Source organism: Lepidochelys kempii, chromosome 3 (assembly GCF_965140285.1).
Source record: "Lepidochelys kempii isolate rLepKem1 chromosome 3, rLepKem1.hap1, whole genome shotgun sequence".
In the NCBI taxonomy this organism is placed as follows: Eukaryota; Metazoa; Chordata; order Testudines; family Cheloniidae; genus Lepidochelys; species Lepidochelys kempii.
In genome coordinates this window covers 164,670,829-164,696,645 of record NC_136382.1, presented here as the reverse complement: position 1 = coordinate 164,696,645, position 25,817 = coordinate 164,670,829, and the positions used below count along the sequence as shown (strand labels likewise).

At 40.0% G+C, this 25,817-nt stretch overlaps 1 protein-coding gene across 10 annotated transcripts in view; it reads right to left on the bottom strand.

Annotated features, from left to right (window-relative positions):
• Positions 1–25,817, bottom strand: part of ESRRG (estrogen related receptor gamma) — a 486,222-nt gene that overhangs the window by 306,025 nt on the left and 154,380 nt on the right. Inside the window, exon 3 of one of the 10 annotated variants that reach the window (XM_078852268.1) lies at positions 5,826–5,956. The exons of the other annotated variants lie outside the window; for them this stretch is intronic. The gene's annotated coding sequence lies outside the window, so the exon portion shown is untranslated. The remainder of the gene's footprint in view (positions 1–5,825; positions 5,957–25,817) is intronic. 10 annotated transcript variants of the gene reach the window in all.

The following is a 25,817-nucleotide window of genomic DNA, read 5'->3' as shown; positions in this document are numbered from 1 at the left end:
GCATAAGAACTGAATATTCTACGCACATGGCAAACCTCAAACTAATGGTCACAGTCACCAATCTCCCTCCCATTCTTGCATGCTGTGCAGTTTACTGTGTATAGAAAAGAATGTGCAGGTGCTACCACTTGCAGATGTGGGCTGGCTCCCTCTAATTCCAACCAGACCCACTTATAGGTGAAAGTATTGAGTACCTGGTAATAGATCAGACTGAGGAAGGGAAAGAGAAAGCAAAGGCTTACAAATCCAGTGAAAAAGAATATACAGATAAGTTGGATAATATACAGAGATGGGATCAAGCCACAATATTCAAACCTGGGTTGTGAATACCTAACATTTTAGGGTTGCTCAAATCCAGGGTTTCAGTTACATTCATTATAAAGATGGGGCCATTTTCAAAATTTGGACCTGAATCTATGTCTGGATTTCAAACACCCCTAATCTTTATGAGTGTTCAGACCCAGAGCTTTTAATTCGAGTCTGTATCTAGAAATTAAGAAGATACATGAAGAAGAAGGAAATAATATTGGTGAAATTGGATTTTGAAAAGAATTCTGAGAAATATGAGTTAGGGAAAAGGAAGTAGCCTTTGGTATAGCATCTTTTTATGCACAGGATCACACAGATGTATGCTGGGCCATTTGCACCACCTGCCACACAGATGTAATTAGAGGAAGGAAGAGTAAAAACTTCAGAGACACCTATGTTTAAATGCTAGTCACAAGGGAATACTGGATCCACTGGGAAAATACCTTGGAAACAGAGTCTGGGTTCTAAGAGACTGCGCAAGACTAGCAGTGATGAAAAGCAGCAGATGCAACTAACACAATTTCATAGGCCTGCAGACTAATTCAGGTTTCTTTTCTGTGATTGAGGAAGAAAAGGCTATTATGAAATGAACTGCTGGGAAAAGACAAATGGTATTAGATGAAATGATGACAAACTCAAAAAGAAAGTTCACAGCAAATCACGCCCCTACTAAAAACTTTACCAATATGATACCTTATGTAAACAAAGGTTACAAATCACACTCCTTGGAACTAGGTGACCAGTTCAGTTAATAGTACAATGACTATCTAGGGAAGCAGCTAAAATAATGTGAGTCTAAACCTTCTGCTACTGAGTATTTGGTAACTGAAACCCTACGAAGAAACTAGGAAAACTATTTGATATTATTGGGAGATATCAATTTAAGCCAATTTGGTGCAACAGTTAACTTTTAGGCTGCCCACAGACTCCAGAAGTAGCTCTGATTGGCCTGTCTGGCACATACTTCCATCCCAAACAAAAAAAAACAAAAAACAAAAACAAACCCTTATTAAAAACAAAGTACTCCAGGATGTGATGCTATGAGGCTCCATTTCTTAGTCCTTATCCTTAAGGGCAGATGCAGGGGGGCATGGATCAGCGTTCACGTCATGCTCACCATCAGTACCTGGCCCCTGCTGGGGAAGCTAATAATCCAACCAGTGGACCAAATTTGGTGATGAATCCTGGTCATGTGCCACTTGAGGTATGTTGCACATAGGCTAAGAAGATGGGTAGGTGCATCTCAGGACACAGAACGTCTGCAGGTGACACCAGGAAGTTCAAAAGATACTGGGAACAGAGAACAGCCACACTGGCACACAACCTGAAACAGCAACTGCAGCTGCATTTCCAAATTCTGCAGAGTGTATAAATAGATGGTGGCTTTTCCCAAGACCTGAGACTGATGAAGCCTATACAGGCAAATTAAGTTTGCATCTATAGCGGTGGAAGAATACTTCCCTTGGGCAAGATCTAAAGATACCAGGAAGGACCACATGCTATTGTGGGAAATTAGAAGCCTGCATTTCTGTACTTGACTTTGGTATACACTCAGATGACATTTTCAGCACTGCTGATGGTATTGTTACAGAGCAGACAGGAACTTGATTAGTCCAGTCGGTACAGAGATGTTCTTTATTTTAGATGACAAATATGGAAATTTTTAAATAAAATTAAACGCCTGCCCCTTTAACTTACACCTCAAGATCATGGTGACCCCGGGAGACCATAAGGTGGTGGACACATTTATTCAAAGTAATTGAACTATTATTCTGTATGATTCCTCTCAACATATTTCTCTGCTTGTCCACTGGCTAGCTGCAGTTACAAGCAGAAACACCAGTGTACAAGATATACATAGACATACATATGTTGCTGCCGATCCCATCAGCACAGCATACCACATATCAGTTGTTTGACTTAGGGCACAATAGGTGAGGAATTCAGGTGAGGAAAACAGGAAGTCCACAGCATACTTAAAGAAACATTTTTACTCGTACCACTCTTATTTCCTGGTAGCTTGTTCATGTAACAGAATGCCTAGTTCACACATACTAGGAATCAGAAGAGTCTTATTAGATTGTCCTTCAGTATTTCAGTGGCACCCATGGATATCCAGTCAGGTAGGATATTTTAGACTGTGATTTTCTAAAGAGACTAAAGAAGTTAGGCACTCTATTCACACTGAAATTGAATGTGAGTTGGGTACCTAACTCGCATAGGCCCCTATGAAAATCCCAGCTTTTGTCTTTCTAGATTATTTTGAGCTCTAAATGCTGAGACTCTCTCAGTAGCTAAGGTCTCAAAACAGGAGTTGACAAATTCAAGAGAGAAAAAAATGAATGCCCTTCTGTGAAACAAACTGGCAACATGAATGTAACAATGATCAATGTGCAGTAGATTGTTTTGGGGAATACAGTGAGACAAACTTGGATGTGATGTAATGTCCAACTCATATTAGAAACGGTAGATATTCAGCAAGGTGTTAATCTCATGCACCTCACAAACTAGCATTTTATTTAAAACAAAACGTGATCCTTATTGGGACCTGAAATATTTGAAGCACACACGAGTAAAACTAATTTAACCTTTGAAAAGTTATCTCCGGAGGGAAGAATAGAAATCCCTTTATAAGATTTTTAAGCACTGCAATTATTGACGAGGACTATATTACTTTCTCTGTTTTCTCTGATCAGAAAAAAAAAAAAAAAAAGCAAAGCCCAGGAGACATCAGCAGCTGTCAGGCTGTTTTCCAACTGCAATGAGGTAGTTTACACTGGGCTTGTGCCAGTCTCTTAAGACCCAGTTAAGAAGCCTTTTTAAAATGCCTTAAAAAGCCAACTCATACATTAATCAAGTTGAGCCCACATCCATACTTACTGCAATACATCAATTACCATGTCTTTTTTTTTTAATAAATTCCAGTTGACAGCAGACACCTTATTAAGGCTCGCTAAAATGATACAATAAGTAAAAGGCTATTAATATGGCTTTTTCCCCCTGCTGCTATTGTCTTGCCGCACTGGTCTGCAAACAAATTCAGGCTGCATTACAATTAATGCCAGTGGAACTCCTTCTAACGACTTCCAGCTTGCTAATTTTTTACGCTAATAATAAAAAAAAGGCATTGCTATGCAAGAACGGCCCCCTTTTATCATGCTCGCATGGCACACTAGAGAGCTCCTGCCATTGTTCACATGAAAGACAATTAAACCCAGGAACATCAAACCCAAAAATGACAATCTGCTAACCAGCACTGGGTATTGCTGGATTCTTTTCTCTATTTTCTGAACTGATAGAAAACAATTCTCCGAAGACATTTCCCTCCCCCATGCCCACCCTTTGGAAAAAAAAAAAGTTTGAAAGATACCCTTTGCTGATTTATGCATCTCTGCTCAGAATTTATTAACTGTCTAGGGCCAATTTCACTCCAGCACTTCTATAGCCTCCAGGTTTGAATTCTGGACACATTTCAAGAAATGCACCAATAATATTGTCCATATAGTTTCATATTTAAAAATAAACATTAAAAAATCCCAGTTCATGTTTTTCTGAAACAATATAAAATGCCTGAGGGAGAAAGAGAAAAATAGTGCTGTAACAAGTTTATTTCTCACAATCCTCCAGAGACAATGGGACGTATTGAGGGGGTCACAGGGTTTGCTGAAAATTAAGTACACCTGAGTTGTGACTTTAGAGTAAAACTCTCTTGTTTTAAGAGCTCTTTTCCCCTCCCTATGTCCTGTAGCTTTGGATTCAGTTTGACAGGCATATGCCCAGGTTTGCACCATGAAACCCATTATATTGTTTTTGATTAACTGTGCTCATATTATACTTGGATTTATAGGTTTGTATTATTATTACAGATACACATAATTATAATACCTTACATTTTAAGTGCCTTTCATCCAAGGGTCTCAAAGTACTTCAACATTAATAAATTCTCAGAAGAGCTCTAAGAGGTAGGTGTTTTTACATCCATTTTACAGATGTGTAAACTGGGTCAGAGAAAGGTTAAGTGACTTGTCCAAGGCCACAATAAGTTAGTGGCAGAGCTAGCAGTAGGCTCCTGAAACCCAACTATCACTCTGCAGACTCTGAATACTTTCCATTTACTTCAACAGGGCCCCAGCTGAAAAAAGCACTTATGCATATACTTACATTTATGCTTAACTTTAAGCACATGCTTAAGTCACGTTGATTTCAAAGGGACCTAAGTGCTATCTTGGTTAGCGGTACTTTTTTAGGGCCCCAAATATCCTGACTGTTTGTCTCCTGGTTTAACCTGTACAACCCACTGCCACGTGCTCCATGAGAATACATATAAGAAAAATATTTATTTTGGGAGTTTATGAAATCATACACACAGTATGATATATACATATTTTATATAGTGATATAGGGATATGATATTATAGACACAGACACGATTGTGTGGTGGAGGATATAGGTTTAGTGGCATGAATTTGGATAGAGGCATCATACATAAGTGGTGAAGTCATGAGTGAATTATGCAGTACTCAGTGAGTTATACAGAACTTACCAAAAAAGTCAAAATAAAACCTTTCTACCACATCACACCCATAGGTGCTGGAACTATGGATGCTGGAGGTGCTGCTGCACCCCCCAGGTTTGAAGTGGGTTCCATCATATACAGGGTTTACAGTTTGGTTCAATGGCTCTCAGCACTCCCGCTACAGAAATTGTTCCAGAACCAGCGATCACACCATTGTATAAACATGTGACATCTTTAAAGTCCAATATCTTGTAATCTTCTAAGGTTAGAAGCAAACAAATCATGGGAAACCTTCCCATTTGTTGGTATAAGTCTCCAATTTCTTGCCTTCATGTGTTGAGAGATATTCGGCCTTAAACCTGTCACTTATGCAGAACTGAATATTATCAGTCTGCACCTCAGACCTGTGTAATTTTGTGGGCATTTGGAAGAAAAGAAGGAATTTTTAATGACTATTCAGAGCTGTGGAATGTTAGAATGCACCCCAGGGCAGATGGATTAGTAACAAGAGGTCATAAAAGGTACATGAGTAATGCAATTAATCACATGACTATGCAATTTGTCACATGGATATCACGCATCATATACTGTTTTCTGGTTAAGGAAGAGGGCTGGGAGCCACAGCTTCTATTCCTGGCTTTGCTACTGCTTTCCTGTCTGACCTTGGAGAAGTAATTTTGGCCAAAATTTGAAGACAGTCCATTTTCGCTGCTTCTGCTGTTTCATGCACATGTCCATTTCAATCAGAGTTGGGGAGGGTGCATCCAAAATTGCAGCACTCCAACATGGAGACAACCAAATTAGTGGACTCTGGAAAAAATGTGTTTTCATCTGTAAAACAAGGATAATAATCCTAACTACTGTGAAAGACGTATTGTGACAATATATTTGAGATTCATATGGAGGGGGCTACATAGGTACAAAGTATGTATTTAATTATTAGAGTAAAATAAACCAATCCTAAAATATAGAATACAGAAAGTAAAATCAGAGTACAAACCTCAGGCTCCATCTTAAACACTGAGCTGAGACTCATATTACTGCTGTTGGATGCTCAGAACTATATATGGTAAAACACCATGTAGCCATATATGTTGTGTCCTCAATAATTGCCAGACAAAATCCAACCTGCTGAAACACAGAGATGAAACCTAAATCAGCTCTCCAGAATTGCTCTCTTAACTAATCAGTAGTTCTTGGCGTCAAATATCTCCTTAGACATTGGTTGAGCTATGGTCATCTGACCCCTACCTATAAAAGAAAAACCTCGGCACAGGAGAACACTAATGCTGCTGCACAGCAGCTGAAGAGTTTGTTTTTAAACTACCCTTCCCAAGCTGCAGTTAGCATGCTCTTCCACAGCCTTTAATGAAGGCAAGCATGTCTATTCCCTGCTTACATTCTGCCCCTTCTGTGGCCTACGCAGGTAATGGTTCTCCCTTCTGCACAGGGGTTGAGTAAATGGTTCCACAGTAGGGTACAGGATATTACTCTATGAGATCGAGCTGGATCGGGGTGGAAGTGATATTTCTCAATTTTGACAATTCTAATGAAAAGAGACACAGATTTTCACCAATAAATAAATCCTGAGTAATCCCCTTTTTTTGAGTAATGGCAATGAATCAGGCACTGGCTTTGGCCTACTAAAATACAGCTTCTGAGCCACTACAATGTCAATGTAATTGTACAAAAAGAGACTAAAACCCCATCTATCCACAATATACCAGGTTCATGGCTCATCTGCTCTGTGGGCAATGGTTAAGAAGACATTTCTATTCACATTGTATTGAGGCTGCAGATGTTAAAAGCCCAATACACAGCCAATAAACATCTTTCAATTATCATTATTGAAAAAGAGTCAGAATTAGCACAGACTCCATCCTACTTGCAATAAAAGTACTAGAACATATAGGGATAGATTCTGATGTCAGTTAAACTGGTATAAAGCAGAAATAACTATTGGTTTCAGTAGAGTTACTCCAGATCTACACAGGCAGAAATGGAAAGCAGAACCTGGCTCATACTGACTTGTATTAAATTGTGCATTAATCGTGCTTCCCATACCAGAAGATCTTTGGAATAAAAAGGTTGTGCATGGTGTAACTGTTGTATAGACTTCCCACCCTCCCTTTTAATTAGTATATGATAAAAGCAGCAATCATTATCTCTTGTCTTAACTTACTTAGATTTATAATATGGCCTGCTACTCACACTTAGGCAATATAACCTTGCAAGGAGGCAATATTATAGTCCCACATTCTGTATCCTAGCAACAGAATAGGGCTTGCATTTGATGTCAAAATAATGGGGCCCGCTTAATCTCTCGCTTTTGAAGTAGGGGGGTCAAACGCTGAAATCTAGGAGTTAAAAGGAATGATTTAAAAACAACATTCGACAGGCACACGTACATATCCAGATACATATGCACACACACAGATATGTGTGGATACGTAATCACATGTGCATACAAAGTCTATTAATCTTTGTCGCTGAATTGTTTAGAACTGAAGGCAGAGAAATGGAGGGATGTGTATCACTTTCAGGCTCTCAGAGGCTTTTAACAAACAATCTGCTTCCTGCTTTTATCAACCTACCTTTTCTCTAGAAATTAAAGGAGGGGGGAAATTAGGTCTGCTAAATGTATGCTCCTAATTTTAAAAGGTTATAAATATCCTTTGATTCCTTTAAACTTCTTTTGCTCCAGCTCAAACAAACAAAAAGTAAATCTGTTTCCATCTTTCTCATTTCTTGTCCTTTTCAGAGTTTAAGGATTAAAAAATTGTTAATTAAATGTGCCTGCTTGCTCATGTCATTTGCCAAGTTCTTAAACAGCTGAACAAATCTTTTACCAGCATCTGGGTATTTAAATAGTTAAACAAGATTGACAGACCCAATGATCTCAGAAGAGACCTATGGACTTCCAGCAAGCACTGTAGAAAGAGGAGACATTTTCAGAAGGTTTTGTTTCAGGGAGGGTGGAGGAGGGGTTTCTGCCAGAGCAGGTTTCAACCTTTGGGTGGCTACAGGAGGATACTGTATATATCCAAAATATGAGGAAGAAGCATAATTGCGTCTACAATAGGGAAAATTGGACCCAGGCTTAAGGAGGGCATGAGAACTTGAGACATATATCCTGACCAGCTTTCACAGAAACTTCTTTCTATATATGGCCGGTGACGGGAATATATTTATGTATTTATTTATTTTTAAAGAGCCCTCCTTGGAATGATGTCAACCATATGGAACAAATGAGCATCAGTGGACTAGAAAGCAGATCTCTGTACTTGTGGGTATGTTGCTGTATGAGCAGCAAGCAAATATTACTTCATTGACTTAACAGATTCCTAAATACAGCCATTGTTCAAACGCATGTCTATTTGATTCTCGGGTATTTACTGTTCTTTGTCCTTAACACTCCAACATAACAGAAACAGATAGTTTCGTGTTACGTTTTTATTTATTATAAGTTAGTTTAAAATGTGTATAAAATTATTCCACGTTAAAGTGTAGGTGCCTGTATAAATTGATGTAAAACTTAAAAACCACCACCATTCACCAGTGGCTGCATTGACCCCAATTCCACTGTTTTCCCTCAACGCACCGCACCCCCACTAATCCACTGCTTCAGGACAAGCCTGAGAAAATAGAGAGGCCTTACAGCATGCCTTCAAAGTCAACAAACTGGAGTTCTGTTGGACCAGAAGACACAGAACAAAATCAGAGGATCCACACTTGGATGCCTGGGATGTTTAGTGCATACAGAAACACGCTGCTCATAATATTGTGATTTATTTTTTGTTATTAATACTATTTTACTTCTAACTGAAAATCAGAGCCAGGAGAGCTTGGAAGATTCCTTGATACCTCTATTTATTTATTTAAGCCAAATCTCTTAGCCCTTTCTCTCTCTAAATAACATCGAGGTCAAGAGTTTACAAGAGCAGAGTTGACCAGAGTTCAACTTTTTAGCAAGTGGGTTGCCCTGGTTCTAATGAAAACCTGCACTGAACTCAGAAGTTCACTTGTTTTCTCTCTCTCTCAAAAGAAAAAAAATGTTTACTGCACATACACTGCAATTCACCTTTCCAGGCAATTGTCATGGCAGTCATTCTATTACTGATATTATTATCCCCTGAAGATGGTTCATGGACAGCCCTGTCCCCTGCTAGGCTGTCCCAGTTTTATAAACTGCAAATCTGGTCAGCTTACTCTACAGGAGGGGGAAATAAAGCTGTTTAAAAAAAAAAAAAAAAGACAGCTGCTGCTAGAATGCTGTATTAATGCAGACACCATGGAGTGAAAGCACCGTCCCTGTTTTACTGTGGGCTGTTTCTTTCCCCCTTTAGTGAATTAAAGGACACCCTGCTATGGACTTTACTGAGTAACAATATAGGGCCCAGCAGCAATTATTCCACAGCTCCCTCAACATATATAAGATAGGCTGGGCAGTACAGTCAAATCCCTCATGTCCCAATCCCTCTCCCAACCAAGACCTTGATTCACAAAAGCATCTCTGTCTGGGACTACATGTAAGCATATGATTAACATTAAATCAATGGTCTTAAAGCTCAGCACATGCATAAGTACTGTCCTGAATAGGGATGGATTTAGCATGTGCTTAAATGCTCTCCAGAACTGGGGCCCAAAATAACAGAATAGGAATAAATGGAAAGCAAAATTTCAAAGTCCTTTTTTCCCTGTCAGGAGCTACATGATTCAACACAAGGCATGATGGCAAAAAGAAAACACTAGCTCATAATGAATTTTCCAAGGGTGGACACTGTAAGATTCCAGATTCCACATTTGAACTTTGAAACCACCCCTGAATCACAAATGTGGACATTTATATACCCAAGTGCGTATCTGAGAATCCAAAAGGCAAGCTATGCTACCCTCCTTAGGTACCCATGTATGATACTGGGCTCCTCCCTTCACATTTCTGAAGACATATGAGGCTAAATACCACTCTCATTGCACCATGTCCAAGGACAGAGTTTAGACCTTGGGACCGACATAGCCTCACCATGACAAAATAGAAGGTGGCACGTAAGGAGAAATCATAAACACCTGAAACCACTCTAAGGCACAGGTGCAGTGCTTGCTAACAATCACACAAATAAATACTGTATAGAAATGAAAAAGACAAATGAGTGATTTTCTTGAGAAATGTAGCCCCCCCTCCTTTTTTTGCACTTTCAGAATGGAGACTTTCTTATATTTTTTAGACAATTTTTTGAGGAGTTGCTGGTTTTATTCTTTTAATGTAATTGAACCTGAAACCAGGCCATTCAGGCTGTGTTGATTTGTTGTGCTTGGTCACATAAGTCACATGGAATTGTTTCTGTTCCCTGATTGAGCATAACTTTATAATCAGGAGGAGGCCATGAAAATTCATATATTCCAAGGCTAGTAGGGACCATTGTGATCATCTAGTCTGACCTCCTAAATAGAGCTTCCCCAAAATAATTCCTCAAGCACATCTTTTAATAAAATATCCAATCTTGATTTTAAAATCGTCAGTGATGGAGAATCCACCATGACCTTTGGTAAGTTGTTCCAATGGTTAATGACTTTCACTTTTTATGTCTCATTTCCAGTCTGAATTTGTCTATCTTCAACTTCCAGCCATTGGATTGTGTTATGCCTTTCCCTGCTAGATTGAAGACCCCATTATAAAATATTTGCTCCCCATTTAGATACTTACAGACTGTAATCAAGTCACCCCTTAACCTTCTCTTTGCTTAGCTAAAGAGATGGAGCTCCTTGTTTATCTAGAGAGATGGAGCTCCTTGAGTCTATCACTATAAGGCAGGTTTTCTAATCCTTTAATCATTCTCATGGCTCTTCTCCGACTCCTCTCCTTGCCTCTTCTATCAGGATTCTCTCAGGAAGTTTAGGGAACTTTGTCTGCCTTACATGCCAAAGCAGTGTCCCATCCCACTATATTGGATGCATACACCAGCATAGAATTCATTTTCTGCTCGTTGTTGACCAAATAAAGCTCCAACTGCTCATGTCTGTGGAAAGTGATTACAAAAGGGAAGCAGGTATGGACAAAGCAAATTTACTTTTAAATTTTAATGGAATTTCTTTGCATTAGTCTCCCAAGTCTTTGGTTGCAGCTCCTACCAGGTTAAACTAGACCAGCAGAAGCCTTTCCTCCCCCAGAGGTTGCCAGTTGTCATTTTAGGGAGGCAGGGCACAAGTCCATTTCCATTTTTTATCTCCCAGCTTCCATTGAAGTGGGTTGACAAACTCACTTGTAAAATGGGGGATAAAATAAGCATCTACCTCACAGGGATGTTGTGAAGATTAATTCATTCATGTTTTTAAAGAGCTTGAAGGTCTTTGGAAGGAAAACACAACATGTGCAAAGCTTTAATTATTATTACTAGAATTGACATTTCAAAACATCCATAGCATTGGCACAAAATACTCCTCCATTGTAATCCCCACAATAGTTAAACCACAGTTAAAACCAGCAGTGACAGAGAAATACACTTCATCAGAAATAATTCTTCTAGGTCAATACTGTTGACAAGCAAAAATGAAAGGTTTGGAATTCAGGTTTGATTCAGATAAGCACCCAAAAGACCAGCTGCTTTTCCAAAGTTTATCAGACCCTCTTGGGTACGAAAATGTGATCTGGAAAGCTTATCAAGCCAGTTCTGTCCAGAACCTCACAATGAGAAAATATGTAATGGCACCTCACAGTTTATGGAAAACAATGTTTGGCTTGAGTTCCAGTGGGAGGTTTAACTCAATCTTCACAATGCAGCAATTTCTACTGTTGTGAGAGAGTATTTAAAATGACTGTTGAAACTGATCTTTGTGCCTCATTTCTCTGAGACATGTAGTTACTAAAATATTCTCAGCAGGTACCGGATATAAAGTAGCGAATGAGAACACTTGACCATGGTTGTGATCTGTGTCCTTAAGGGAGCCCCGATGTGGAAAAGATATTATCAGAGAAAAAAAATGTTAATAATTTCTAGACACTCTTCCAAGGGAAAATGCATCAGTCTAATCAGAGATACATGCTGCTGTTTGACACATCTGGTGAATAAGAGATATAGCAATATATATTACCATCTGGTGTACTATTTTCAGTCTATTGCAAATTCCGGAGTGATCATTTTAGTGGCTGTCCAGAGCTGGTTATCTGCTGGTTTTTAAAAAAAAATCTTAGGGTTGACATATAACTACCTTACATTCTGTAGAGAGAACTGTATGCCAATGCTCAGCACCTGCCTTCCCTCGTGTGCCCTGTTGGTAGTAAGCTTTTGACCCTGACATACTGCAACACTCTCAGTCCAATTCTCCTCTCATAGAAGTAATTCCATAAAAAGTCACTGGAGTTATAGAAGTATAACACTAGTGCAAGAGGAGAATCAGGCCCTCTCATTCACTCTGTAGTGTTCAATAAAAAGAGACTCCAAATGCATATGGATTTAGACATAACGATACAATTTAGCACTGAACTGAGAAGAAAGTATTTATCAGGTGGTTTTGAACTGGCTTCCAAAACAATGATGTTTCTTTAAAAAAAATACATGTACAGAAAGAGGAACCTTGGTTTATTTAGCTCAACATAAAGGCTGGCATATATTCAGTTTTACCAAGCATAGTTTAGTCCTCGCAGCTTCATTACCCTGGACACATATGCTAAAATAAAAATCTTTGATTTGACAGGTTACACTATGAGGAGCCAGCACTGAAAAGTGAAAGACATGCTGCTGGTGGGACACCGCACATATGAACCATCATCCAGAGTCATGGGCGCCAAAGAAGAGAAGTGCATTGTCTGTCAGATCTGGGTTACCTTTCATTAGACATGTCTTGTTGGTGTTTACAAGTGAACTCTCTGCAAGACAAGACTTCTCTGAACATGTAAGTAGAACAACTGATTAGAAGCTTTTCCTCCTACTAATATACTTCACTAATAGTTGAACCATGAAGACGATTCAGTGGAATGCTTCTGTCAAAATGGTAGAATTCCAGGTAGTTATGGTGACGAATTTCATTGTAAATGAGGATCAATGCCCAAGACTACTTTGGAATAGTAATTTCTTAATTCTTATTCAAATCCGGCAGGCAAGATAATATAACTTGATCTGAACTGGCCACGTGATCCTGATGGCATCCTGTTAATGGGCTGTTCATTTAATTTATGTAATTTTTAAAAATTAAATAGTAATATTTTAAATCCCCACTGCAGTCCTTCAGATTGAAAGTACATGTTTAAAACTTGCAGTATCTTTATAAATCAGTATGACTGTACTTCTTATCTTGTTGACTGAACTTTCCCAAAGTTTTACTTCATCTCATCTCTCTCCCTGCCTTTCGGGAACACTACAGATCCCACCATAGAGTCTTTTTATGCACATTAGTTGCCATATTCTGTGCTATGGAGAGTAGCTGGATTTGTAAACTCTTGTTTGAGCTTGCAAATAAACCAAGGTTTTATATTTGTACAGGGAGAGCATCAAAACCGAGTTGTAGAGGCACTTACAAAACCAAATAAATTCTGTGTCTGTAAGCAAAAAGAACAACATACCAGCAAGAAGAAGAGCTCTGTGTAAGCTCGAAAGCTAGTCTCTCATACCAATAGAAATTGTTCCAATAAAAGATATTACCTCAGCCACCTTGTCTCTCTAATACACGAGGAAGACAGTTATTATGGCTGATTCTGCAAGCTGCTGAGCATTCCTGAATTCTCATTCAAGCCAATGGGAATTCAAGGTGCTCAGGATCTCACAGGAGGAGTTCAGCACCTTGTGGGATGCACTATCATATGCCAAAGGAAAGAGAGGAATGTTACATTGGTGCACCCATGGCTTAGCTATTACCACTCAAGAAAGAGATCTTGTCATTGTGGATAGTTCTCTGAAGACATCTGCTCAAACGTGCCGCAGCAGTCAAAAAGCTAACAGAATATTAGGAACCATTAGGAAAGGGATAGATAACAAGACAGAAAATATCAAAATGCCACTATATAAATCCATGGTACGCCCACACCTTGAATACTGTGTGCAGTTCTGGTCGTCCCATCTCAAGAAAATATATATTAGAATTGGAAAAAGTACGGCAAAGGGCAACAAAAATTATTAGGGGTATGAAACAGCTTCCACCTGAGGAGAGATTAAAAAGACTGTGATTGTTCATTTTAGAAAAGAAATGACTAAGGAGGGATATGACAGAAATCTATAAAATCATGACTGGTGGTAAGAAAGTGAATAAGGAAGTGTTATTTACCCCTTCACATAACACAAGATCCAGGGGCCACCCAATGAAATTCATAGGCGAACAAAAGGAAGTACTTCCTCATACAACATGAGGAACTCATTGTCAGAGGATGTTGCGAAGGCCAAAAGTATAACTGGTTTAAAAAAAGAATTAGATAAATTCATGGAGGTTAGGTCCATCAATGGCTATTAGCCATGATAGAGGCATAACCTCCGACTGCCAGAAGCTGGAACTGGCAGTCAGGGGATGGATTACTCAATAAATTGCCCTGTTCTGTTCATTCTCTCTGAAGCATCTGACCACTGTTGGAAGACAGTATCATTGGTCTGACCCAGTATGGCCATTCTTATGTTCTTACGATTGGTCCCTAAAAAGGCCTGTTAAGAATATTCTATTGTGGATCGGGTATGTACAGTCCACCTAGGTAATTAAGTGAACTACTTTGTGGGAGACCTAGCCAGCAGAGGGTGCTCTTTCTAGAAAAAAACTGTTCTGTCATCAAGAACTTCATACACCAATGGCTATTTATGAAGTTTGTGCTAAACGTTTACAGCCAAGCCCTAACATGGCTGAGTGTCAAGGACCGCACCCCCTACATTAAGAAAATGTATGAAGTACTGCTTTTTATTTTTGGCTATAATTATAAGCACTGCCAGGGTTACAGTGGCTTTACTGTGGTTTCTCAAAAATTTCCTTGATAAAAGAGGACAACAGTATTAGCTGAGTCTTTTGGTGATAGTCACACAGTCCATCCATAAAACAATGTGAAGTAAATGGCAAAAATAATAATAAAAGTAGCTGCATTTCTACAGATGTTAACTCATTCACCCTCCAAAAGATCTCTATTTGGAATTGGGGTGTATGGAAGAGAGAGTGTTTGGGAAAATGAATTTATGCCAAGTAGTTCCTCAAAACGACATAGGAACATTTCAATGGAGGCTATATTAAAATAACCTGCTCTAGAAAGACCCTCTCTGTCTGAGGGCTTGTCTCCACTTACCAGGGGGTCAAGACGCGGTGATTGATCCACCAGGAAGAGCTGCTAAATTGACCACTGATTGCTGTCCCATCAACTCTAGTACTCCACTGGAATGAGAAGCATACCTGTTGACCCACAGTGGTGCAGACACCGCAGTAAGTTGACCTCAAGTATGTCGATTCCAGCTACGTTATTCACGTAGCTGGAGTTGCATAACTTAGGTTGACTTAGCCCCTTAGTGTAGACCTGCCCTGAGCAAGAATTGTCAGTTCTCTGGGAAGTGTGGGGGTTTGGGAGTGTGGAAAGAGTTCAATACAAGTCTCAGTCAGCGTGAAAAGCATCTAGGTGTGAGGTAAAGCAGGAGCAAGGACTGAAAACAGATCCAATTAAACCCTCAAATGAATTGCTTGTTCCTGTTCTCAACTACTGTATTTTTTCCATAATGTTCTATGCCCTGCTGACAAAATCTGTGTCATTTGCAGAGGGAAGAAGGATGGCCCTGTGGTTAAGGCACAGGGATTGGAGTCAGGGGAACTAGCTCTGTCACAGACTTCCTATGTCACCTTGGACAAGTCATTTAGGTCTGTCCCTAAACGATTCTAAGCATCTGCAACTCCCCTTGACTTCAGTAGGAACTGAAGTTCCTCAACATCTCTTAGAATCTCTCTGTCTGTGCTTCAAATTTCTCATCTGTAAAATGGGGAGAATGATTCTTACACTATGACACTTCAGGGGTGCTATGAAGCTAAATGAACTGGTTATTGTAAAGAGCACTAAGATCTTCAAATTAAAGGTATTGTATTATATTATATTACTTATACATGCATAGTATTGATATGTTACATAGTCTCTTTCTTGGTCAAATGATGCAGTAAGTAACCTTCTCCTCCCACCCTCTTTAAATTCAGAAATGCTGGTAGTCTGCACTTCTGGAAAATAATGTGTGCCGTAACTCAGCTCCTGGTCCTTCTGAGCATCTATTATTATGGTGGTTACACCTAGTACCTGACTGGTTAAAGAAAACCACACCATTTATCTTTTAATTATTCTTTAAGCTACTAATCAACTAATTTTAAAAACTTCTAAACAAGCAAGATATCTAGGGTTTATTAACTATGCAATCACAGTTTCCAAAGAACCTTTCATCAAATTAAGCCAGAAAAAATGTGATTTTCCCCCCCTTATTTTACTTCTATTTCAAGATAGACTTTTCACCCTGCTCATTGACTAAACAGAAAATGGAATTACAGCAGAATCAACACCTTTCTCAACCCTGGCTGTTATTAAGACAAACAGTTGCTTTGCCTCTAATGGAGGAGCCTTTTTCATAGCATCTATTCGTTATTATGACTGCAGAATTTTTTTTTAAAATTCTTTCCCTTTTTAAAAAAATGGTTATCCAATAGCTACAATAGAGGTCTAGCTCAAGGAATTGGTTCTGCTGTAATTTCAGTTATTGATTAATGAAACTGTGATAAAACACTCTATATTCCTCCCAAAGTCAACTTTCATCCTTACCCCAGAGTACTCTTCACAGATATCCTGAGATGTGTTACCACTGTGTGTAATCACGACAGCTGAACGACCCCAATGAGAGTTCATCTTCCACCTTCCCATCCTGGCCCAAATGGTTGTCTCATCTACTTGTTCTTTCTTGGCTTTTAGATTGTAAATTTTGGGGGGCAGGGATTGCGTTACTATACGTTTGTTCAACACCTAGCATAATGGGGCCCTAGCTTGGTTGTCCTCTAAACACTACTACAATATGTTATTTAATAATAATAGTCCTTCTGTTTGTTCATGCTATCAAGACAGCTGTAAAAAAATGCCTAATGCTTACGCAGTAATTTAATTAGTCATCAATGAGTCTAACATGAGGTAGCAGGATACAGTGGATAGGGCACTGGTCTGAGACTCATGGATTATGGAAAACATTTCAAAAGTGAAAGTGACTTAGAAGCCTACATCCCATTTTCAAAGGCGATTTAGGCACTCAGGGCCCGGTTCTGTGACACTGAAGTCAATGGGACCTTTGCCATTAACTTCAAAGGACACAGGATCAAGTCCTTAAGAGCCAAAGTACCATGATTTTCAATGGGACTTAAGCCCCTATACACACCTGAGGAGCCTATGAAAATTGTACTCTATATTTCCAGCACTTCCACTGACTTGCTGTGTCCCTTTGGTAAGTCACTTCACCTCTCTGTGCTCCCGTTTTCTCTGCTATTCTTTGCCTTCTTTATTTAGATTATAAAGCTTCTTAGGGTAGAGTCTGTTTCTTTTAAACTATGTGCTTCTACAGCACCTAGCACAGTGGGGCCCTGATGTGGCAGAGATGGCAAAAAATGCCATCTATAGGGCTACTGTGATTTACAAAGAGTGGTATGGAAGTACCAGGGCTCAGCACTGCAGAAAGCCCTCTGACACCGGATTTGCATTTTATTAGCCCAAACATTTGCACGCCACTAAAAGAGTGCTGAAAGAAGTCATATTTTTCCTCCCTGGGCACTAATAAGTCTCCTTGTATTACCCCTGAATATTCACTTCTTGTCTTTCCAGCAGCCAACTTATGCTTGTATATGTCACCTTAACATTGCCACTCTTGATTAAATGACTGCAACATAAGAATGCAAATGCAGTTTACCTTGGCTGTCCCCTCTTGGCTCCATACAGAGTTCAACTATTGTCACCAAGCTTAGTGCATTACTGGCTGCAGTTTTAATTTTGTTCAGTGAAGAAACGTACCATGTGTGCATACACGCACATGAATGTATATAAAAGATCACTTCTATCTTTGGATTCTACAGAAATGTTCTTCTTCTAGTTCCTAGTAACAAAGTTAACTCTTCCCCCAGAAAGAATATCCAGTATCCCAAACAGCAAGTGAGTGAATGGAAAGCCAGAAATAGAGTCCTGTAGATCAATAGATTTGACTGAGAAAGCGTTTGCATTCTCAGGGGTAAAGATCATTGTGTTTCTAAGTGGATCAGAGATATGATCCCTGGCCACTGTGAATGGAATGGAAACTGGATGCCATCAGAGGGAGATACAAGTGCTAATGTGGTGAGGTAATGTGGTAAGGAATAGAACAGTGGAAGGAATGTAATGCTGCCCTAAAGAATCTTAAAATAAATTCAATCTTACATTCTAATACCAAAAAAGAAAAACCAGCATTTCCACATGAAAATCAAAGGTGTTTAGCACTTGCAATTTCCTTGTCCACTAAGTTACATTTAGTATTTATAGCATATTCTCAGCATATTTCCCCATGACTATAAAAGACAAGAGGCTGTCAACCCTTTGCCAACTTGAGGGTCAAAATGCTGACTGTTCATACTGAGAAATCTCCAGCAGAGATGGCTCAGATGCATGCACTGACCAGACAGCCAGAGAAGGTTGCCCAGGAACGTCTGACCATCGTGCCCAGGAACTGCCACATGCAGACAGTGTGCACATGTCAGGCACACTGTATGAGCCATCGCTTTTGAAAAGTGACTCGGTATCCAATCAATCAAGGCCCATGAGGTAGCAACCCACTAGCACCTACCACTGACCTTCCAGAGCTGCAACCCTGTCGAGGAAAAGCAGTGCTGAAAATGATTGATTGCTTCCACCAAAAGGCAACACAAAATGCCTGCATCCAATGATACTTCTACAAGGCTAAGATTGTCTATCACTCCTGTGCCGCAGGTAATATAAAGAGCCTGAACTTGCTCCAATCGAAGTCAGTGGCAAAATTCTCTATGACTCCAATGGGAGCAGGGTCAAAATGTATACAATGAGTCTATTTGAAATGTAATTATTTACAAGAAGCTGGCATGGTAGCTATTACCTCCACCCCAAGATTCTGCTGCTAAATTTATTTAAGGAAGGTAGTTGCCTTTTCTTTGTGAGATTTAGAAGATAATACAGTATTGACGCACAATGGTTATTAACCTCCCACAATAATTTCCATTATTGTTACGGAGGTAGAGGATAAAGCACGAATCCATGCCCACCTGAAATTTACATTACATAAACTGGAGAAGAGAAATTTGAATAAGACATTCACATTGCTGCCTTTTTTAATGTGGCACATCCAGTCGTTTGGGAAAGTATAAATCCAGTGGCATGGGTAACTGAATTTTCTTCCCTGGATGGGATAATAGGGTATTCCCTGCCCATTGTGTAAGTTAACAAATACTATAGACATAGCAACATCAGAGCATTCCTATTTACTGCAGTCAATTTCATTATATACTACCTATAGTAAGGACACGCCACTGCTGCTTTCCTGCTTCATACGATATACAATAACACAGCATACTTACATTTGGCTAAAATACTCTTTCATCTGGGGGCTGTGTGAAATAAGTCAATATTCCAAGTCCAATTCTTTTTGCTGTAACTGAATCTCTCATTGGAAATCTCAGCAAAAAGGTCAAGGACTGAATGTCCAGGTCAGGGAGGAGGCTCACTGGATAGTGTGCAGAAGCTTTCATTGTCACTACCTATTCTCTACTGGTTCTGTGGATTAACTGAGAAACAGGGTTATCAATCTGGCACCTTTCACCAGCATTACATTCACTTACTCCCTTCTCCCCCTTCCCCCAAATATATTGGGTATGGTTCTTTAGGACAAGAAGCAATGGCTTAATTTGCAGCAAGGGCAGTTTAGGTTGGACATTAGGAAAAACTTCCTAACTGTCAGAAGAAAAGGGTACTTGTGGCACCTTAGAGACTAACCAATTTATTTGAGCATTGGTTAGTCTCTAAGGTGCCACAAGTACTCCTTTTCTTTTTGCGAATACAGACTAACACGGCTGTTACTCTGAAACCTGTCAGAGTGGTTAAGCACTGGAATAAATTGCCTAGGGAAGTTGTGGAATCTCCATCACTGGAAATTTTAAGAGCAGGTTGGACAAACACCTGTCAGGAATGGTCTAGATAATACTTAGTCCTGCCATGAGTGCAAGGAGCTGGACTACATGACCTCTTGAGGTCCCTGCCAGTCCTAGTATTCTACTATTCTGATCAAGAACTCTGTTCGGTGCAAGAGAAACCAGGGCATGTCAATAAGTTGGTTATAACTCCCTGATTCTCAGGGTTGGCCCCAATCCCTATGTCAGCGGATCACATAGCATTATTAATGAATCCTATGCCAGTAGAGGGTGGCCACTTTACTCCAATGGCATTGATTTAAAAAAATCTCTGTTGAGAACCAGGTGAACCACATCTGGTTATGCCTCCAACATCTGAGGCCTACAGAACAAAGTGTGCTCCACATTTGGTTACGCCTACAAAACACTTTCTAGTAAATGAGATAATGGAGAGTGATTTCACTTTTATATAAGCAAAAACTAAACATATGGGCACTGGTGACAAAAATATGGATTCTGTGATAAACCATATGGATGTCCATATGGAAAAAAAATTTCTTGGCCAGAAATTCTACTGTTGAATTTTTTATCCCTACATGTTCAATACATACTCCTCCCCCTTCCACAGTACAATGCAGTCTGCTAGTGGATTAGGATGTTATACATTCACATGCAAATTTCACAAAATGCACTACTGTTATCACCTTTATTAGATTTACGAATACAGTCCCGCTTATATATATATATATATTTTTTATTCTCTTAATCCCTTTCATCACTTAATAGCTCAGAAAGTAATGGATTTTCGGTAAAAAGGAGAGGCTTATTACAGTCAATCCTGTTGCCCTCTCTCTTTTCCATGCTCAACTAATTAAACTTATTTTTCTCCAGGACCTCAACAGGAAATCCTTTCCTATGAACAAAAAACAAACAAAAAATGTCTAATACGCTGCTGACTTGTAATGCCACAACTGTATTATTCCTCTCCTTTTGGTGTCCATCCACTTTTTGTAAAAGCCATTAATCAGACTTTCCTCACCAAATTCTAGCCTGTAGAGAAACAAGAAGCCACTGGAGCTTGCTTAACAAGATATGCCAACTTATAGTTCAAATCACAGAGACACCCTCATACTTGCTCTCAACTCTGAACTGTTGCTGTCCTTTTCCTTTTGAAGAGTGGGGATGAAGGAGGTAGCATCTTTCATAAGGTTTTCATTTAAAATTGCATATCACAGGACTTGATATTGTCTATTTTATTTAACCATGCTTTATTATTTCCTGTAATGCCCATTGTGGATAAGTTACCGGGAGAGGGAATTACAGTAGAGGGTGCATGGTGAGCTTCATGCTCTGCAGAGAAAATGAAAATAATTATCTTGTCTCAGACCCCACTCAACATCAACCTGGGTTTGATTTACTGCGGAGCCTTCTGAACGGACTTCGTACTGGACGTGGAGTTTGTGCTGCAGCAGAATTTCAGTGGTGTTTGAGAGATAGTCCACTATGTCAGTGTGGACAGCCACAAACCATGACAGATATTGTTAAGGACTGCAAAATGACTCCTGGAGGTCTTCGTGCCTTGAGCATCATTGATAAGAACACTGTGGCTTGGCTTGACTGGATTGCAAATGCCAAATAAATAAATAAATCACAGAGACCCTAGAACAGAGAAAAGCAGCTAAAGCAGAGAGGAGGGAGTCTGCCTTAAATCTGCTGCTCTCTCTGTACTGACAGAAGGCCACAAATTTTTCTTCTTTCTTTCCTCTAGGCCAGCTGCTTGGGGCTGTGAACACAAGACTATGTTCCAAACGTCAGGGCAGTGCAGCCTAACACAGGACTGCTGGCAAGTACGGAGGATACCCTTTTGCAAAAAGAATCATGGGATCTTCTAATGACTGTGAGCAGTTAGGATCCTTATTAATTTATTTTGTGTTTACATTTCACCAATTATTCTGTTTGGAGAACCTCCGGACCCCAGCGTACAAGCCAAATAACCAGTGTCTTCTTCCTAGGCTGTGCTCCACAGCCATTACTGCAGCCCCAGAATGGTGGTAGCACCCGCCGCTGTTGTCTCCCCACGGCCCTGCAAAGGGGGATTGCCGGTATGGCCATATACTCACATTGGCCCCAGCCCTGGACCTTCCCCAGCCCACCCCACTCTCAGCACTCCCCCACACACCGGAGTAGAAGGACCACAGCAGTGCTTAGAAGGTACGTTCCCTACAGGACACTTCTGCACCTAAATGTACCTTGTTCCATGGCACTCAGGGCCCTTTACTATGATAGAAGGTCGTGGGGGCAAGATTTACTCCTATGTACATATAAAAATCAACATGTTCAGTTTACTATGGTAACTAGAGAGTGAAACAACATTGGGATTATTTTTATATCTAGCATTAATCCACATTTTACCATCTCTTTTGATGCCCTCCCCCAGCACAAACAAAATATGAAGATGATGGGTACAAACAGAAGATGATAACTGTGGATTTGGAAAAAGGAAGAACCAACCTGAATCTCTGCCCCAGGAGAAACACTTTGTAGACAAAACACACTCAGGGAACTATTTCTTTTTCCTAGTATTTTTCATTTTCACTGGCCTCTACACTTCTGACCAGGACCGGAAATGCAAATACCATGAGAAGAGCTAAAAATATCACCAGAGCAGCTGTTTTTGAAGCAGGAGGTACTAGAAATGTCATGGGAACACACAGAGCCTGTCCTCAGAAAATGCCAGCTTAGCTTTGCAGACACTAGAAATTTGGGATGTGGTGTGGGTTTAGCCATTTCAACAATCTGGATGACATAAGAGCAGAGGAACTGCCATATCTGAACAGGCTAATGGCCCAAAGCATTTGGTATCCTATCTCTGTCAGTTGCCAATGCCAGAGGCTTCCGAGAATGCCCCATAAAGCAACTTATTGTGCAATACTTTATCTGGATCATCATTTCATCCTGATCCTATCTGATGATTAGTTTATGTCCTGAAGCAGAATGCCCCCTATCATAGTTAACCTTGTGCAGGTGCTGCCAAAACATAGATTTTACTCATCTGAGTAAAAGACCATGAAAAGAGAGTGTAAATAATAAAAATGAAGCAATTACTAGTTATTATAGGGCCTGATCCTGTAAGAATTTACACATGATTAACTTTACTCACACAAGCAGTTCTATTGATTTCAATGGGATTACTTGCATGAGTAAATTTACTCACATACCTATGTATTTGCAGACTCGAGCCCTGAATCCATAGAATTAATGGTGGAAATATATAAAATATGTCCTTTATGAACAAGTGAATTAGATTTCCGCTCCAAAGGTAAGAAAGGATCATCACTCAGGCAAGGTCTCTCTCCAGTGGCTGTTCCTAACTGATAGATTTGTATAAGGCTGACTTTGTGATTAGTCCTGAGATATGAATGCTTCAAAATGAAAGAATAAAAAAAAAAACGAGAAAAAACTTTCTGAAAATGAAATGCAATACTCCATTAAATTAAAAGAAAATGCTATGATCTGGACTCGAACCAAGACTTTGGGATAATGTTATTTATTCCATGCCAAGTTTAGTAGATATTTTCCAAAATGCCCGTTTACTTGAGGTTTATGGAAAAATTGACCTTTTCACCGAGAACAGAAGCAGCTAATTTCATTAAAGTTGTTAGAGATTTTCTCAGAATGCCTCCATGCCAATTCTAGTATTTCATTCCTCTATTTTCATCTATATTCCGCTTGCATGGGAGCTGCCTAACAAAGCTATAACTAGGGTGCGATGTTTCCCATTCTTACTCTACCTATCACCAATGAATTTCATTATTCAGACCAAGAGAACATTGTGGAGACTTGAGAAAGTAACTGCCTTCCATTCGATGTACTCTGTTCCCTAAAGGCCTGCTGGTGTAAGCCCTTAGGGTCAGGTAATTTGCACTGTTAACATCCAGGAAGAGCCTGAATCAACTAGACTGACAGAAGATGAGCCAAGCCTGTCAATTCATATGGCAGCTTGAGCTCATCATCTGTATTTACATAGTCCCTCAATCAAACTCCTCTGTACAGTAAAGGATGTTTATCACCCCTAAGTTTGGGTCTAATGTGGCTTTAGTTTTCTCTGTTTACAGTAGAAGAAGCCGAAGATCCCTGCTTGATAGCTATTTCCCCCCCTTAATTCTGTCTTTTAAGAAGGAGGGAGTAGTTATTACTTGCCAGACTAGCACATGTTCACAGAGAGAGTGCGGTCAAGTGGTCAGGAGCAGAGCTGATGTTAATTAGCACTGAAATGAGGAATGAACCAGCATTAGCCCTGAGACTAATCAATGGGAAAATCACTCCAAGCAGGCAGTTTAATGAAGTACTATACAGTTGTTTATTTTTAGTCTGTTTTAGCCTGACAACAAAATCCCTATTAATTAAAGAAAAAAAAACCTTCTAAAATGTATTTCCTTTTAAAGCCTTGATATAGCTCTGATTTGTTTGGCTTTTTAAATTGCCTTTATCTATACCTTTTTCTGGCAATTAAAGGCTTGACTAGGAAAATTAAGACAAGTCAAAGAAGCTTGTACCTATTACTGGCACATGCTTATCATTAGTCATAATCCACCACCTTGTGGAGGGCCCACTCAAGTCCCTCCTCACGGCTTGACCAGTGTGGTGGTTTCTCATCATGATCCAATCTGGCTAGGTTTACATCAGGGGTGGAGGGCTAGGGAAGGGGCTAGAGAGGAAAAATGATTATGGCATTAGCATAGGACTTGGGTGACCTGGGAACAGTTCCTGCCACTAGCATCCTGGGCAAGTCACTTAGGCCTAGATTCTCAAAAGGTATTGTAGGTGCCTACGTCCCGTTTATTTCAGTTTGAGGATTTAGGTTTTGGCCTCTCTGTGCCTCAGTTCCCAGTCTGGAAAATGGAAATAACAGTACTTCCTACTCACAGGGTGTTGTGAGGATAAATATATTAAAGATGATGAGTTTGCAGATACTGTGGTGATGGAGGCCATATAAAAGTGCTTTAAAATAGATAAGACAGTGGATGCACATATGCCCAGAGACAATGACCCCACACACGTGACTAAGGGAAACTGTGACACATACATACTTAACTTTAGGCACTTGAGTGCTCTCACTGAAGTTAAGAGCGTATATGTATGCACTAGCAGGATCGTGGCCACAGATTGCAACGGTGGCAGTATAACCAACCTCAAGCATTCAAAAATCATGACATTGTAAAAGCACTTCATTATGGGTTCTTTTTCTTTGCTTTCTGATTTTTAAACCTTTAAGCAGGAGTGGATTTACCATGAAACAAACTGTGCGGTGGCACGGGGCCCCCAATGTCAGGGGCCCCCCCAAAATGCAGGACAAATCTCATTTGACAACCTGCCCCCGACTCCCAACCCCCTGCCTCAGCCCAGAGCCCACACCCAGCACGCAAACTCCCTCCCAGAGCCTGACCCCGCACCTCCTCCTGCAACCCTAACCCCCTGCCCCAATCAAGGTACCTCACTTTAGTTTCATTTACTTCCCATTACTTAAAATATTGGAGGAGGATGAAGAAAAAAGAATGAAAAACAGAGGGAGATAAGAGAATGTTCTTTTTCTTGGTTGGGTCGGGGGGGGGGGGCAAAAATGAAGCTACGCACAGGGCCCCACTAACTCTAAATCTGCCACTGCCTTTAAGGCCCACATTTTAAATCTTCTCTCTGTAACCATGAGGGCTAGAAACTTACTTTATCTTCTTAAATTAAAGCTGAGATTCTCACCTATCAGCCAGAGCTGGGGCTTTAAGAAAAACGCCAACTATCACAAGATTTCTGATAAAATCCTGAGAGTTGGCAACACTGCTCCTGTTGCCTGTCCACGGATTGCTTGAGGGTAGTCTGTCCCAGTCTGCCCTGGTGGAGATGGGCATGAGCA